The sequence below is a fragment of the Lactuca virosa genome, chromosome 3, assembly GCF_052849685.1.
Source record: "Lactuca virosa cultivar CGN04683 chromosome 3, Lactuca_virosa_CGN04683_v6, whole genome shotgun sequence".
In the NCBI taxonomy this organism is placed as follows: Eukaryota; Viridiplantae; Streptophyta; class Magnoliopsida; order Asterales; family Asteraceae; genus Lactuca; species Lactuca virosa.
The window spans coordinates 207,349,146-207,357,840 of record NC_136428.1 but is presented as its reverse complement, the minus strand read 5'-3'; positions in this window follow the sequence as shown (position 1 = coordinate 207,357,840).

Below are 8,695 nucleotides of genomic sequence, written 5' to 3'. Positions count from 1 at the left end.
AATACGAGTTGTGTTTTAACCACAAAACTTAGTTCAAAATCAGAATTCAACATAAGACCAAACAAAGTTAAGGGAGCTAAATATAGTATCCAAGAGCTTTTAAAAAGAATTCAACTTGAATTTATAAAATAATCTGAAATATAAGTGTGTAAGAAGAACTTGAGCTGTTTTGCAGGATTTTCCGACAAAAAAAAAGAAGTGCTCAGTCTATAGGTCAAAGGTAAGACATATAAGGGATTAGGACCAAATACTTTTGCATATTCGATTTTTGTAGGATCCAAAATGGGATAAAATCCATGCACACATCTGTGTTGCTGAACAAAAAGGGAGAAGACAAAAGTTTCCGATTTTGACATAAATGGCCCATAATGTTTGACATGCAAAGGAAACTTACCCCAAAACTGATTCCTTCTTCAAAATAACTTTCCAGAAATGTCACAACATCCCCATTGACTTATAAATCCTAATAATTAATAAAATGATTTATTTTAACTATTATTATTATTCTTATTCTTATTATTATTATTGATATTATTATATTTATATTTATTTTTGCAATAACAAAACAAAATACGTACATGAAATTAGAAAACGGGCATTACAATATGCTTAGAAGATCAACTCTCAATAGCAACAAACTCCAACAACAAAGAATGCCCAACTCCTTCTTCTTCCAAGAGCACTCAAGATCTTGAAACACCAAGAAAACACACACTAAGGCACCAAGAACACACACAATTAGGGTTTCTATCTAGAGGGTGGAGTATGGGAATGAGACGAAACCCTAGCACTAATGTTGCTTTAATAGTGCACAAAGCCCGAGATATAGGATTTAAGCCCAACCGCTATCGTGTCGTGGCCAACACCTGACTGTGCTGCCATTTAAGTGACGTGGCCGCGCCGCAATGGATATCCACCACCGTACCACAGTTAGTCAAAATCCCAAAATTCAATCCTTAAGATAAATAACCTCAAAAAGAATAGTACCTTAAAACAAATGTTACACTTTCACTCGGGATATCAGATTACATGCAACCCCTACGATATTTACTCATGATCTAATAATTTAACATAACCCTAAATTGAACAACCCTGCGAGATATACTTACACTAGACAGATCTATTATGATACCCTGCTAACCCTTGAATTCTACAAATCCTAGAGGTAATCTTTAAAAACCTCTCACTATGTCACTGTCTTCCTTGACTGAAACAACCAAAAATTTATCATCCTGGTTGGCGGGGCGTCTTGAAACTAATCCTTCCGCAACCAAGGCTGAACCTAGAGAACTTGGCTTAGAGTCACTCCCTTACCATAACCTTTACCACTCCATGGTAGAGGCCCTTGGATAACCTTAGCTGTTGATGATAACCCAAAAAAGTCCATATTAAGAAAAAGTACCACCTCTGAAAATGATCATACATCTGTCAATCCTTGAAAATAGATAATTGCTCCTTATTACAAGTTAGCCAAGCTTCCTAAAATTGTTGTACATCATGAGTATCTCATTATTCTTGTTCACAAAATCTTTCGGTGCTTCCCATCTACTCGACGGAGTGAATTCTGTGTCCAACAACTTCTAGGCTGCGAGGACAACTCATGTATCCATGAAGCCACAACCCTATATGGTGCTTTGGGTATATACATTCCACCCATGATCCGTTCATATCCAAAATCCTACTTGAACCTTGGAAGGAAATGCCCGATAAATCCTTGGGGAAACCCATCGGAAATACTTATAATCATCAGAAATACTTATAATCATGGGTACTCCATTGGAAATGCCCAACGAATCCTACTTGAACCTTGGAAGGAAATGCCATAATTTCCTTTGGCCCTTGACGTAAAATCCAAAAGTTGACCTTCTCCATGCACCCTCCTTCTGATTAAATAGTTCTCTCCTACTTAGAGTTTGAACTACAATCTTCTATCGTCCACATTCAACAGAGGCCTGAAGCAGCTCCAACATTCCATACCACTCAACTTTTAAAACATATATATGCATAATACGTAATCAAATAACCATTAAAATATTCAACTCCGCTATACAATCTGTCAAACATGCACAGACAGAAGAGGTAAACCACGAATTCTAATCCTATGCAATTCCAATCCTACATGACACTCCGAAGATTGAAAGGAATTCATGATCGCCTTTACTGTAGCTTCGATATTTCATGTGAAACATTAAATGCATTTCCAACATCAGGCGGTCTCATCACACAACTTGATTAAGAACCGAACAAGGTTATGACATGCATAGATTCCTATAGAAACATTCTATAACACATACATAACAAACTAATACAGTAGGACATCATAAACGTCAGAATATATGTAACAACAACAATGACAGATGTTGGATCAAATACCATCCCTCTAGTTCCTTTGGGAAAAACAACCATGATGTGCCTCAGTTGATTTCAAAGAAAACATATGATCTTCTCCCCTACTTATATTCTCGACTGTAATGAACCTCCTGAACACATTTAAAACACCCAAATAAAAATGTTCAAAAAAACACCCTTATGCACCTTCCCACACTTTCTACAACAACCGCATCTCCCCTGACCTGTTGAACGAGTATCAACATTATTAAACATCTTAGCTACCAGTGGTGCCTGAACCTGTACCTACTTTCTTGTCCTCTATTAGACCTCTAGTCGGAATCCTGGAATCATTTGATTGGTCTTCATCGGAGACACCCACTCCTCCTAAACTGGGTTGTAAACGCATCCCATGATATGGTTTCCATATCATCTATAGTAATAGACTGAGTAATCACATCCCAATGAGTCCTCATTGCATGTCACAAAATGTCCATAGTTAACCAGACCTTTATCTTCATGGGGCATAAACTGGTGTGGAAGACACCATCCATCTCCTCTATCCATCACGTGATAAGAACCTGATCCTTACTTATCTAAAACATAAGAGGTATATACACAACCATTTCAAAACAAGTATCATCTCCAGCCATAAACTGTCCTGCCCCAACGAACACTGTAATCCTCCTATCAATCATCTTAATCACTTCCTTCGGAAATGTCACGACCAAAATTGGCATCGCCTTGAACAAGGTCCTTAAGACCTCAAAATCAACCAAATCATGCAAGTCTAAATCAGTTAGGCATGATCCATCATAGCCACTTGGGCCTGACTTAGAACCATAACCTCGGCCTAGTCATCACTATACTACAGGAAATAAAGAAAACCGATCAATAGGAATTCATAGTTCTAGCCCACACTATTACCACCTATAGGTTTCCCAAAAGCATTGTGAATCTTCCTGATCCACGTACATATCATGTGCTTCCAATAATAAAGAACCATAATACCTTCCATATCTATCCTTACTCGTCCCAAAGTTCTAACTCACCCCAAATGACCACCACTAGGGATCCCATCACTCGTATATGTGTCTATACAAGGACATACCACTAATATTCCTAGACTCTACACCTAGGATTATTCTCACCCTCACTCTTATATCATTGGAAGTATCGGTTAACGTCGATAATCGCCTCATGCATGTAAGTTATACACAATCAAGGATTAGATAGGCGGTCAAATAAGTGATTCTACCCTAAGCCAATAATAAAACAAGTAACACGAAGTGAGGCTTAATCAAGCATTATAAGGCTATACATTTCTAATTATGTACAACTCTAAAGCATTCACTTACCAACTAATTAACATTAGCATGAACTTCAAATAGCACATAGAAAACAAATTCTAAGGCAACAAGTCATCTTAGAAATATGGAATTCTAACATGTAATTCCTGTAAGATTTTTAGCCTACATACTAACATGCATTTCTAATAGTCCACACATCAACATATATAGCATGTATGGATATATTGAGAATCACTATCCTTTCTGTGCTCTGACTGACTGTACGCATCACATCTTATTGCCTTTTTATAAAACTATTTTTAAAAAATGTTTGTAAAAATTATTAGACCCTAGTTCCTGTTTGGAATCACACAAATGTTTATCCAAACCCTCAAACAAAGGCTCTGATACCAACTTGTAACGTCCAAAATTTCAACCCAAATTTTAATTTTTAAAATAGAATATAATATCTAACTTCATTCTCAAAAGTAATATAAAACTCATTTGTTCAATATTCTAAAAACATAATTTACAAAACAAAGTGATAACATAGGATCAACATAAGTAAAAAACATATATCATCAGTGATGCACATGCGGTACTATCAAGCTAGGCCCTTTCCATTATCAACGAAACTAACTGAAAAACATTTAGTTCATAATTATAAGCACGAAGCTTAGTGAGTTCCCAAAATACCATGTACTACAATACACATACAATGCACATAGATAAAGGCTCTCGGCTCCAATGCCAATCCACCATACAAACAAAGGCTCTCGGCCCCAATGTCGATCTACCGTACAAAAAAAGGCTCTTAGCTACAATATCGATCCACCTTGCAACTAATGGCTCCCATGTAATCTAGTGATCAACCTTGGGTATTCAAAGCTCTCAGCTTAAGTGTTGATCCACCATTAAAACCTCGACATAACATATCAACATATAATATAATCAAACAATCAACATGAAAAATACTATACTAGCGTACTTGCATAACCAACATACTATAATACACCTACATCCCATTATACAAAGGTATTTGGTACTTATTGAATTAAATTGTATTTTGCAGCCAAATGGAACACTCTTGAATAATAGGGACCAAAATCGACAAGCATTGGAACTTTAGAGGATTGAAGATTAAAAGAAGGAAATTCCAGCGAAAAAACCTAATTCACAACGTGGCAATCAACATCACTATGTGGAGTGTGTATTCTAGAAGATAAGTACGGGGGGAGTTAGAATCCTTGCCCGATAAGGATTTGTATCAAAGTCACGACGTGAAACCCTTGTTCACGTCGTGAATCACAACTTTTCCAAAACTATAAATTATTCTTCACTCTTACGATTTGAGGAGGCTTTTTGGAGAGTCTTCTGGAAGAGAATTATTCAAAGAAACTGCTTTTGGAGTCAAGAAAGTGCACAAAACATTCTTTAGAAGGAGATTTGCTTGGAGATTTTGAGACTGAAGAACACATCATTACATTGGTTTGGTTTACTTTAATTATGTCTATTTCTATTGAGATTGTGTCTATGTTTTCAGCCATGAGTAGCTGAATTTAGTTGCTTTCCTTTAACTAGATGATACTTTAACTCTATGGTTTAGTTATCTAATTTATGGATTTTAATAGTTGGTTTTATGCTTGTGTTTGATTATCATTACCTAGCACGTTAATATTTGTGACTTTGATTGCTTGAATTCAGGTTTTGTGTAGCTTAGTGACCATTAAATTACATGAACTTGTTACCTAGTAGTTTAGTGACTATTAAATTGCTAGAGCTAGGATCGACCAAATCTTAGATAAGTGATAAAAGTAACTAATTTTGCTGTGCTGGAAAATATAAATTATGATCATCATTGTGTTTTCTTAGATAAATCTTACATGGCTCAACTATAATTAATAACTAATTTTGTGTTTTTCTTATGTATAACCATACAAGGTAGCTCATGAATTGGTGAAAATATTAGTAAATTGGGACTTGAATTTCTAATTATATAATAATTGGTAACCAACTTAAATAATTCATAATTAGTAGCTAATCATAGATGAGAAGTGGATTCGAACTAAACGGAAGTGTTTTTAGAATATTGATTAAAACTATTAGTTAATTGTGTAAGTTTGTCTGAACTTGTAAAATCAGATAGAAAAACCATTTTTAACTTTTGCTTGCTTTTAGATTAATCTATTAGTAGTTAGGTTAGTAAATTAAATCCGTTCTCTAAGTTCGATACCCGACTATTCGTGTTATACTAATTGCGATTAGGTCCACTGCCTTACACATAAAGTTAGTTAATTAGTTGGATAAAACTAGCATATAGATCTTACGTATCAAAGGGCAAAACAGTCATTTCATGTAAATAGGAATGAAGCGTGAAAGAAAAATCAAACCAAGGGGACGGTCTGAGTTCATTTTTGAAAATAGGGATTAAACGTGTGTGTTTTGATGTATGCACGATGGACGATTGGTGTAATTTAACCTTTATTATAATATTATTAGAAAAAAAATTATTAAAAAAATCTATGTGGGCCCCACCCCAACCCCTTACACTTTCTCTCTGGTCGTTGTATAAGAAATCCATCTTCTTCCTCTCTTCAATCGTTTTTACACCCAGAAGGATTCCACCATCACCTCCCTCTCCCTTTTAACAAACATATGTATCTCCCTCTCCGTCGATTACAACTCAAAAGCATAAATAGAACTCTACGTCGATTCAATCGAAGCCATCACTCGAAAATAACCTCAAGAAAAAACTTCACCGAAAAGGGAAGATAAAACTTCGTCGATTTCGTCTCTTAGACACCACCATAGATTGCTTCGACTAAAGTAGAAACCCCTAGTAATAACCACTCTGTCATCCCCCCACCATTGCAGTTTCAACCAACTATCCCTCTCCCTTCATTGTCATCATCGACGACTGTTTTGGTCGAAAAATGATCAAATGTAATTCAACCAAATTGTATGAGAGGCTATGGTGTTAGGTAATGCAAGTGTATAATAGTAATCAAAGTGAGACAAGTAAGTTACCAGGAAAGCCCTTGATCATTTATAGGATCTCCAGAATAAAACATTGGGAGGTCATAATGATCAGCTGACTTGTTACTTTTTGTTGATTTAATCTGATATTATAGAGGTGATGGAGATAATACGAGTACAAGTGTAATGGTAGAGCTAATTGTGTGTGTAGTATGCATTTTACATGTGTTATTTATAGTCTATGCTAATCAACAAGAAGACCGATATTTTCAGGATCCTCCTTGAACAAGTACTTACACGTTTTTTGACTTGGTATTCCCAGGTCTTAAGCTTGGTTGAAGTGATTCTCCGTTGAAAATGAGTCTTGTGTTGAATAATTTTGCACATGTGAAAAAAAGAAAGAAGAATATAGCCGTTACAAGTGTTAGGAAATATTAGTGATAATAATCAGGATCATGCGATATGTTTAAGGATCCTAAGACTTCAGGGATATTAAGGATTCTGAATATGATTCTGGGATCATGTTGCTAACAATTGCCCCCAAATTATACCTGCAAAATATTAATGATAGTTTCCAAATATTTAGAGGTATAATTTTAAAGTAAAAAATGAAGTAAAAAGTTAGGGTAATTTAAATTTCAATGGATAGATTTCTAGTAATTTGAATAGGTCAAATCACCCTTCTACCTTTCCATGATTCTTATATAAATAGGGTATTCAGTCTTTCAATTTCGTCTTACTCTTTTAGCTCTTCTTCCAGACATTCATTGAACATCATCAAAGGTACTACCTTTGTCTCTTTTTCTCCTTCTTCGTTTTTTAAATATGGTCAAAAAAGGAGCTCGCTCTCGCACAAATGTTATCGCTATTCCTGATGACGATTTCATAGACCACAAAGCCTTATCTTACGAAAAAAACCTATACCTTTGATGATGATGATACTGAAACCTTGAAATCAGCCGAAAATTTCCCTGCTGGCACTATTTTTAGAGCTTTTGATTTGAGGATCTAGCCGAACTTTTTTACGTCCTCCTGGATTTGTTTTCATGCATATCCTTTTACCTTAGGTCTTACTTATCCATTTCTAGGAATCGTCTCCGATTTCTTCAAACTTACTAAAATTTCGTATATCCAAGCCATGTCAGCAGTTTGGAGGATCATTTACTGGATTGATCGTCTGAACTGCTCCATATGTCTCAACATTGGTTTAAAAGAGATAACTCACTTGAGCCTAATGTTGTAGAATGACAACTACACATGACCACTCGTAGGAATTGATCTTACGAACCACCTAGATATCAATTAAAGGTCAAACCTTAGTCTACATCTTAAACCCTCTAAGTTTAACCAAAAGTCAAAATTGGTCAGAAAGTCAAGAGTTAAAGTCAACGGACGCACGCCGTGATTGATATTAGGCACACCCACTACCCGATAAATAGTCGTAAAATCCTTTAGAAGGCACGTCACGACTCTCAACTAAGTGCATCGTGCTTACTGGCTTAACAACCTCCTTCTATTGAGCACTTAATCCTTAAAGTTAGAAGCTCCAAAATTCATATATGAAACTCCTTAGTGAAATTATTTAAGTTTGAAAACTCGAGCATCTCCTTTCCTCTTGTTAAATATCAAGACCAATCCTAGCCCCACCGATGCATCAGATCATCCCCCTACCACACCTTTCCATAACAAAACAATATTTGTTTATATTTACCACATACAAACAAGAAAATAGAATATTTAAAGGAACATCACTACACCACTTTCTTTCCAGAAAACAATCTCTAACTCACATCTAATCCGCGAGATATTCAGCCAAACACCCTTTTGGAACATTTTGTAATAGGATCATCATCCATAATTTTAAGATTATGAATCGAACTAAAACAAGAATACCAAAAGGAATTATCACGACATTTAAGTCTCCACCACCATTTATCAAGAAGTGCCAAGTTAGAGCAATCGAGACAACCAACACCGAGACCCCCTTTTATCTTTAATTTTGTAACCACCTCCCAAGCCATCCAACTAATCTTGCTTTTTCTATCTATCATCACCACCCCAAATAAATTCCCGCCTTATGCTTTGAAAAAAAATCTAAATTC